The sequence below is a fragment of the Neomonachus schauinslandi genome, chromosome 1 (assembly GCF_002201575.2).
Source record: "Neomonachus schauinslandi chromosome 1, ASM220157v2, whole genome shotgun sequence".
NCBI classification, from domain to species: domain Eukaryota; kingdom Metazoa; phylum Chordata; class Mammalia; order Carnivora; family Phocidae; genus Neomonachus; species Neomonachus schauinslandi.
The window spans coordinates 49687801-49696639 of record NC_058403.1 but is presented as its reverse complement, the minus strand read 5'-3'; the positions used below and the strand labels follow the sequence as shown (position 1 = coordinate 49696639).

Here is an 8839-nt window from a genome sequence, read left to right as displayed (position 1 = left end):
TAAAAAATAAAATACTTTTAAAAATCTTTGAATTAGCCTATATTCTTCCTTAGTCCTTGGTAGGCTCCATCTGCATCTTATATTGCATACTAAATACAAAGTTTCTATCATAGGATTAGATTTCTGGGAAAGTCAGTCATTTAAAATATTGCCATAAATGAAAAAATAAGCAAAAGAAACCTCTTAGGAGTCATGAAAATGAAATGTACAAGCACTGCTATTTTGAACCATAGGAGACTTTTCCAACCAGGGTCCATCAGAATGGCTCCTGCAAAGAAGGGTGGCGAGAAGAAGAAGGGCCATTCTGCCATCAACGAAGTAGTGACCAGAGAAAACACCATCAACATTCACAAGCACATCCATGGAATGGGTTTCAAGAAGTGTGCCTCTTGGGCCCTCAAAGAGACCCGGAAATTTGCCATGAAGGAGATGAGAACTCAGATGTGCGCATTGACACCAGGCTCAACAAAACTGTCTGGGCCAAAGGAATAAGGAATGTTCCATATTGTATCCATGTGTGGTTGTCCAGAAAACATAATGAGGATGAAGATCACCAAACAAGCTCTACACGTTGGTTACCTATGTACCTGTCACCCCTTTCAAAAATCTAAAGACAGTTAATGTGGATGATAACTATTTGCTGATTGTCAAATAAAGGTATAAAACAAACAAACAAACAAAATAAACCATAGGAGAAACTTATAAATCAACTGCTACTAATTATAAACTTGTGTGTATATATTTAAAGCCAACAAATCGAAAGGATTTTCAACTGAGGTGAAGAAATCAAATTATGGTCAGAAAAAATAAACAAACACACTTTGCTATCAGAAGACATTTATAATTAGTATAAAAAGAACTATTACCCAACAAAAGCCTCTGAAGGTATCAAGTAGGAAGGACTCAAGAATATTCATTATGCTATGTTTAAGCATAAATAATGAGGAGGTATATATATTTTAATATAAGATAGTATTATTTTGTTTTGTTGTTGTCTATCATCTGTCTCTTTTTTTTTTTTAAAACATTGACAGAGAGAGCACAAGCAGAGGAAGAGAGAGGGAGAAGCAGGTTCCCTGCTGAGCAAGGAGCCCGATGTGGGACTCAATCCCAGAACCCTGGGATCATGACCTGGGCCGAAGGCAGCCACTTAACTGACTGAGCCACCCAGGCGTCCCTATCATCTGTCTCTTTAAGAGGCTTTTGGCTATAAGTAACAGAACAGGAGAGGGGTCTCATAGCACAGTACATAAGAGCTCCAATTTCCCAATTTGGCTGTTGGCCATTCTTGAGGCTCTTCTTCCTACACTGGCTTGATACTATAGGTAGAACATTATAGAAAAAGCAATGATAGGGCACCTAGGTGGCTCAGTCAGTTAAGCGTCTGCCTTGGGCTCAGATCATAATCTCAGGGTCTTGGGATCCAGCCCCATATCCTGGTCCCTGCTCGGCAGAGAATCTGCTTGTCCCTCTGCCCCTCCCCTCACTGATGCTTGCTCATTCTCTCTCTCTCAAAAAAATTAATAAAACAATGACATATGCAATACTATGCACCAAAAGTCCTGTAGAAGAGAGTGTTTCTTTTTACATACCTCTTTTTATTGTCAGTCACTGCTAAGAAGAATGGAGCTATGAAATTTGACTATTAGATTTTTACTCTTAAGTCATATTAGTGAACAAACTCTAATTCTACCAACAGGAAAGAAGGAATTGGTTGTTATTCAGGTAACTAGAAAAGGCCTGCTATGTTATCAGAACATGAACTAATAATAAAGGCTGTTAAAGTACAACCATACTTTAAATTTTATGGTGAAATGAGACCAAAATGACCAAAAGAATCAAAACGAATCTTGGAATGAAAGTGTGGCCAGAGAGCATAATTCCAGATAAATAAAAATTTGGAAATCTCAGAGAGCTATCAAGATAATAGGAGGATTGGAACCATAGGAGTGTAAGAAAAAAAAGCAGATATACTTCTTAAAATTTATATAATTAATGTATCCACCATTTCCATTATTTAAAAGCTGTTCCCTTGAGCGCTTACTTTATAAGCAGTACATATCCACAGCATTAGGTAGTTGATGATCAGTAATATATACATTGCTCCTGCTTCATTTTTGGCATTGCAGGAATAGAATCTAAATAAAGGTAAAGAAACAAACAAAATTAATTTATAAAATATAATAGATAATACAAACATAGTACCACAATGGACAGATGAAGAGCTGCTTTATATAATAATGACACTGAGAGCCTATCAGGAATGTGGCATACATGGTATCAGCTATTCAAAGAATCAGTGGGAAAAATGTCAAAAGATCAAATATAATCAAGAATGTGAAGGAATAGAGGGGTGCCTGGATGGCTCAGTCAGTTAAGCCTCTCACTCTTGATTTCAGCTTAGGTCATGATCTCAGGGTTGTGAGATGGAGCCCTGTGTTAGGTTCTGCACTGGCATGAAACCTAACTTAAGATTCTCTCTCTCTCCCTCTGTGCCCCCCCCCACAAAAAAAAAAAGAATGGGAAGGAACAGAAAAAATGATAGAAGCAAATAACTGAATGAATTTAATGGCTACTGCACAATAATCAAGGAGAATAGTGATCTATGAAGAAATTAGAGAGGTTGTAGAATCTAGATCATTAAGGACATAGATCATGAAAAGCAGTTTGGATCCTATCTTCACCCAATGAGTAGCTGGAAAATGATACAGATTTAATCTGGTAAACCAGAAAACAAGCATAGGATTCTAAGACACAGGACAAATTAGCATAGTAGTTAATATCTATACAAATTAAAGTTATTTTTTCTCTCCTTTTCCTTCTTCTTTTCCTCTGATTTCTTCTCATTTCCTTTTCTTTCAATTTCCTCTCTTCACCACAATTTCCTTCTCTCTTCTTTTATTTTCCTTCTCTTCTGTTTTTGCTCCTCCTCCTCCTCTTCATTTTATTTTTCTTCCTTAGCAGGAGCAAGTCTAGGAACTTTATTAACCTGTGTATGAAATCTTGTTAGTGGATTGTGCCTTATTTGGTTATGGAAGTTGGGATTGTATGGGAGCATCATTAAAGAATGCTGATATATAGGGAAAAACTTAAGGAAGACACCTCATTACCTTATGGGAATGCATAGGAGAGAGGTCACTATACAATTTATATTCAAATTCTTCTTTACCAATCCTAGCTTCCTTTTCATATTTAAGAGAATCTTTAGAAATCAATTTGGGGATTTAAGCCAACATTGAGGTGTAGGAAACCTGACAGCATTCATTAATTAATCCAACAAATGTATTTGTTCAGTACTCATGTCCTAGAGCCCATACCTAGAGTCTCTACCACTGAATTTGTTACTTAATTATCTATTGTCTGGAATCCTAATAGTATATGTGTACATCTTCTCTACCGAGGAGGCCCCTACCTATCTGAGAACATTTATTTTGTAGCTTTTACTACATTCAATAACACCATAAAACATAGAAGAGTATTTGTTTCTGAATATGTACTCAATAATTATTTTGGAGTCAAATAATTATACATCCATAGTCTATTATAAGTTCAATGTAATTAGGGACTAGGTCACATTAATCTTTACATAAAACATACAGTAGCTTATTACCAAGAAAAGATAAGGCATTCCATGTATTTCTTGAGTAAATGAACAGATGTATTAAGCTTTAAGTTTCAGCATTCAGGAAATATTAAATAAAACACATTGTCATAGTCATCAAATCATATAACAATCCATAGACACTTTTTTTTTTGCATTTTTCTTTCCCCAGTTTTCTGAAAAACTCTGAAGAGTCAAACAAAAGTAAAACATTTGGTTGAATTTCGGAATTTACCTTAAAAAATGTGTCCAAGAACAGGAAGAATGTCTTCAAAGATTCCCACAAGTATAATCAGGGTATTGAGAGAGAGATAAAATTCCAGCTGAAGCTGTCACTAGCAGTTAGTGGTAAGAATTTTTCCTCACCGTCCCCAAATTAGAGGGCTAAAGTGTGTAAAGAGTAGTATGGGGGACTCCCTGCATTGCTTTAGAAGTTCACAAAAATTCATAAATAGGCTACTTACATGAGCCTATCATTCAAATGGTATGTAAAATTTGTATGGAGTATCTTCTGTTTAAAATGCACGATTAATTCTCAATTTAATATAGGTACCTGGTAATACAATTAGAATTACAGTTTCAGTATTTTCATCTCACATTTTAATGTGAAAATGAAATAATATATTGCTGTCAGTGAATTAAGTTATGGTAAGCAATTTGTCAGTAATAAATTTTGGTAATATATCCAAATGAGAATTCAGTTTTACAATTCACTTTTGCAGCATGATTGAGCCCATAATGAACCATTTGATTCACTTGATCATAGTTTTATTCAGTATCCAGACCTAAACTAAGCTATATACAATTGATTGAGTTGCTCATATTATAATACATAAATATTTAAGTGATCATTCAGATGATGCACAATTTTTCAAAACATTTTATCATACATTAATATGTACATATATACACATATATACATATACCTATACAAACACACACACCGAAGACTCTGTGTTATGCTCTGGGCTATAGGGAGTGCTAAATTAAGGCTCACAAACATTTTGGAATTCAGAATACAATACATTAGGGAAATTTCCTGAAAGTAGAACTGCATGTTCAATGTCTGGGTAGAGTGAGGATTGGGAAAAGCTGTCACCATACCAGTCTTCATTAAACCATTTTTCTCAAAACTGATGAGCATGGCCACCAAAATTTTTCAGTAGATCCACTATATCTAGGACTGCTAATCTCTTTCTTTTTTGTGAAGCAGGCAAAGATATAGTCCTACTTATAAGCTTGCCATCACTTCTCTATAGGTATTTTCTGAGATGGGAGTTGGTAAATAATGTCAGTAAGTGGAAATTATAAGAGAAACCCTTCAGTAAGCATCAAATGGAGTTGTTTTAACATTCAGTTGTTCTACCGCACACTGTCCAAAGTAAAGACTCTTCAGTCATAAAGGATATTTCATAGCTGAGAACATAGTCTATGATGTTAGAGATTGTGATAGTATAAGCAATATCCTTTTTAAATTTAATTCTCAATGTACAAACACACAGAAATCTTGCAAAGACACCTTGCTGTGAGCAGACATTCAAGGAGAATGTATAGTTAATGTGCCTTTAATTAGAAAACTAGATAGTAGACATTTCAACATGGGCATATACAAAATGTATTTATATTTTAGCTCTTCCTTTTGATATGGCTTTTTGCATTCATGCAAAACTTCAAGGTTTATAGAAAATTAGTATGTACCAATTGTTAGCAGATGTTAGAGATGGACAATGATAGGCTGAAGTGAGTCATATTCATTGAATGCCGTGTACTATTCATAGATTGCTTTAATGTGCATCACCAACATATACCCAATGGTGGTTTGCTAGGGCTGCCATAACAAAATACCACAGACTGAGTGGCAAGCAACTGAAATTTATTTTTCTCACAGTTCTGGAAGCTAGAACTCCAAGATCAAGGTGTCAGCAGATTTGATTTTCTCTAAGGCCTCACTCCTTGGTTTGCAGATGACTGCTTTCCCACTGTGTCCTCACATGATCTCTCCTTTCTGTGGATAAAACTTATCCCTGGTGTCTCTCTGTATGTCTAAATTTCCTTTTCTTATAAGGACACACGTTAGATTGAATTAAGACATACCTGAAAGGCTTCCTTTTAACTTAATCACCTCGTTAAATTCTCTGTATCTAACTAAGTCACATTTTGAGGTATTGGGGTTTAGGGCTTCAGCACAGGAAACTGGGGGGACAAAATTCAGCCTACAGCAGTAATGTAATAACTGCATATGAAATGGAATTCTTTATGATAGGACATTTGACTTTATGTCTTTCTTATGCTCTTTAATTTTACAATTATCAAATTGGCTTTGTATTCCATATTCCAATAAAACTATTTGGATGCATGAAGGATAATAATGTACTGAGATTTTACATATCTTCTGTTTCACAGAAGGGAAGCAGCCTCAGGTGAGAGATACTCTAATTGTTTAATCGAGGCAAAGTGTCGTGTTTAAAATAGAGAGGGAGGATTTTCGTTTCACAGATAGATAAATAGCTATAAACAACTTACACGTGAATATAGGGAAAATTTGTACGAGATAAACATACTAGCTTCTAATCTCCATCTTCAGGTACCCTGCCAGAATTGGTATTGACCATGGTAGACTGAGCGCTTGTAGTCCACACACTGAATTCCTGGTCAAGATCCTCTGGTCATGTCTCACCTCACTCTTTACCCATACCATCTGCTCTAGGTTGTCTGCTTCCCATTTTAGAGATTCTAATTGCTGGTCCCCAAGAAGTATTAAAATTGGCTTGTTAATCCCTTGGATTTCTGCTTAACATTGCATCTCTCTTCTAACTCAAGACCAAGATGTCTGTGCTCTCTGTTATTTGTATTCTCTACCTGGAATCAACATTGCTCTTTAAACCATGGTGTGAAGGTGATCTTAAATCTCCTTTCATAGCAGAAATCTTATTCTGTCAACTTTTCTAACAATTTTTTTTCTGCTGAAACAAGATACTTCCTATATGCTATTATATATATACAGTTTTTTATATATATATGTATATGTGTGTATATATATATATATATATATATATATATATATATATATAATTAACAATGGCTCAGGATATTGTCCCTATATTGTTTTCTTTCAAAAGTCTTTACAAAATAAGCTGACCATATCATTATATTTTTAGAAAACAAACAAAAAATGAAAAACAAACACAAACAAAACAACCATATAAGCAAAAGCTCACAGCCCACTTGGAAAGTTATGGAAAATCTTGATAAGCCAAAAATTAGAGAGTCATCAGCATCTCAGATATTTCTCCCAAAGATTAAAGGTGTGCTAGTATAGAGCAAGGTGACATATTTTTTATTTTTTAAGATTTTATTTATTTATTTGACAGAGAGACACAGCTAGAGAGGGAACACAAGCATGGGGAGTGGGAAAGGGAGAAGCAGGCACCCCGGCTGAGCAGGGAGCCCAATGCGGGGCTCGATCCCAGGACTCTGGGATCATGACCTGAGCCGAAGGCAGACGCTTGACGACTGAGCCACCCAGGCACCCCAAGGTGACATCTTTTGACAATAAGCCACAACCTAAAATTGTACATTAACCACATTTCCAATGGAGATCATCTTTTTCCTTGCATACATGAACTATAATAAATTCCAGAGTATAAAATGAAAGTGCCATAAAGTGTAGAATTATGAGAAAAATATTTTCTCTCACAGAACAACAGGAAAAATATTATTCATCTCCTATATCTGTGGGCAGGGGTACTCTGCTTTCAAATTGTATCTGTTCTCTGTCCTCATAAATATAAGTTCTCTATCACTTATTTCAAATAACCTGAAGCAATGAATTATTTTATATGCTTTAAATTTTGTATTGAAGTATATGAATCAGGGTTTTTGTTTTCAAAGAACAAAAATATCCTTTAAATAGTTTCAGGAGGATATGAATTTATCAATTGCTATTAGAAGCTCATAGAATCTTTTTTTAATTTAAATTCAATTAGCCAACATATAGTACATCATTACTTTCAGATGTAGAGTTCAGTGATCATCAGTTGCATGTAACACCCAGTGCTCATCCCATCCCCTGCCCTCCCTAATGCCCATCACCAGTTACCCCATCTCCCCACTCCCCCTCCCCTCCAGCAACCCGGAGGTTTCCCCAAGAAACTCACAGAATCTTAAGGAATGCTTGAACACCAACCTTTAATGACTGATAGTCAGCGGCTTCAAGAAAATGATACCACAAGACTGTTCCAGTGGCAACATACTGACCCCAGCCAGTCCCGGGCACAGACGCCACAGCTTGCCCTGTGCCTGCCGCCACTGGGCGCCATTGCTGGAACTTCTGCCGAATTGCCCTCGAAAACGGAGCATCATTGCAGCCACTCAGGACGTAATCATGAATTCTATGTGCTGCACTTACCTCTCCACATGACCAATTTTCAGATTAAAACTGCACACATTGATTCTGATTTGTGGAACCTAGGCCAAATCTATGTGCTCTGTAAGGAAAGGCAAATTTTTATATTTTTCTTTGGAAGAATTCTCAAATATATGAAAAAAATATTCAGTCATGACAGGCAGCCAGAAAGAATGACAAATGTCTATTACATGGAGATAATGTGGTTGGTATATTTAATTAATCCTTTCAAGCTGAGCTTTAATTTGGAACAGGGGAACCAAGTAGAATAATCAATCATTTTCAAGTAACCTAAAGAGACAAGAGAAAGAGGAATTACAATTAGTGCTCCCCATAGGTGTAGTAGGTAGGAAGCATATTTTTGGAAAGGAAAGGAAGAATTTTTTTTTTCTAAATAATATAGTAATTTATTAATCCTTAGTCTCTCTTGCCTCGATTCCTAGAGAATAAATATTTTAATTAAAGATGGAAAAGGTAAGTTCTATCCTAGAGATTCCTCTAATAGTTCAGTTACAAAAGTGGGAATAGTTAATTGCCCCAACTCACAGAACTCTACTGTGTATGTTATTGAATATATCAGGTTTTATATTTTTACCCATTTGGAGTTAGTCAAGGTTGAAACCAGTTATACTGAATTGTCCTGTCAAGGAAAGGGATAGAGTGGGTAACTAAGGTAAAGAATGCTAAGTGCAAAAGGCACATGAACCTTGACTGTTTTGGGGGTGCCTGGGTGACTCAGTCAGTTAAACATCTGACTTCAGCTCAGGTCATGATCTCAGGGTCCTGGGACTGATCCCAGCTTCATCATTCAGTGGGGAGTCTGCTTCTCCCTC

General features: G+C 36.0%; 1 pseudogene; it reads left to right on the top strand.

Annotated features, from left to right (window-relative positions):
* The first annotated feature begins 252 nt into the window (after window positions 1-252).
* LOC110582690 lies at window positions 253-655 on the top strand (annotated as a pseudogene).
* Window positions 656-8839: the final 8184 nt, after the last annotated feature.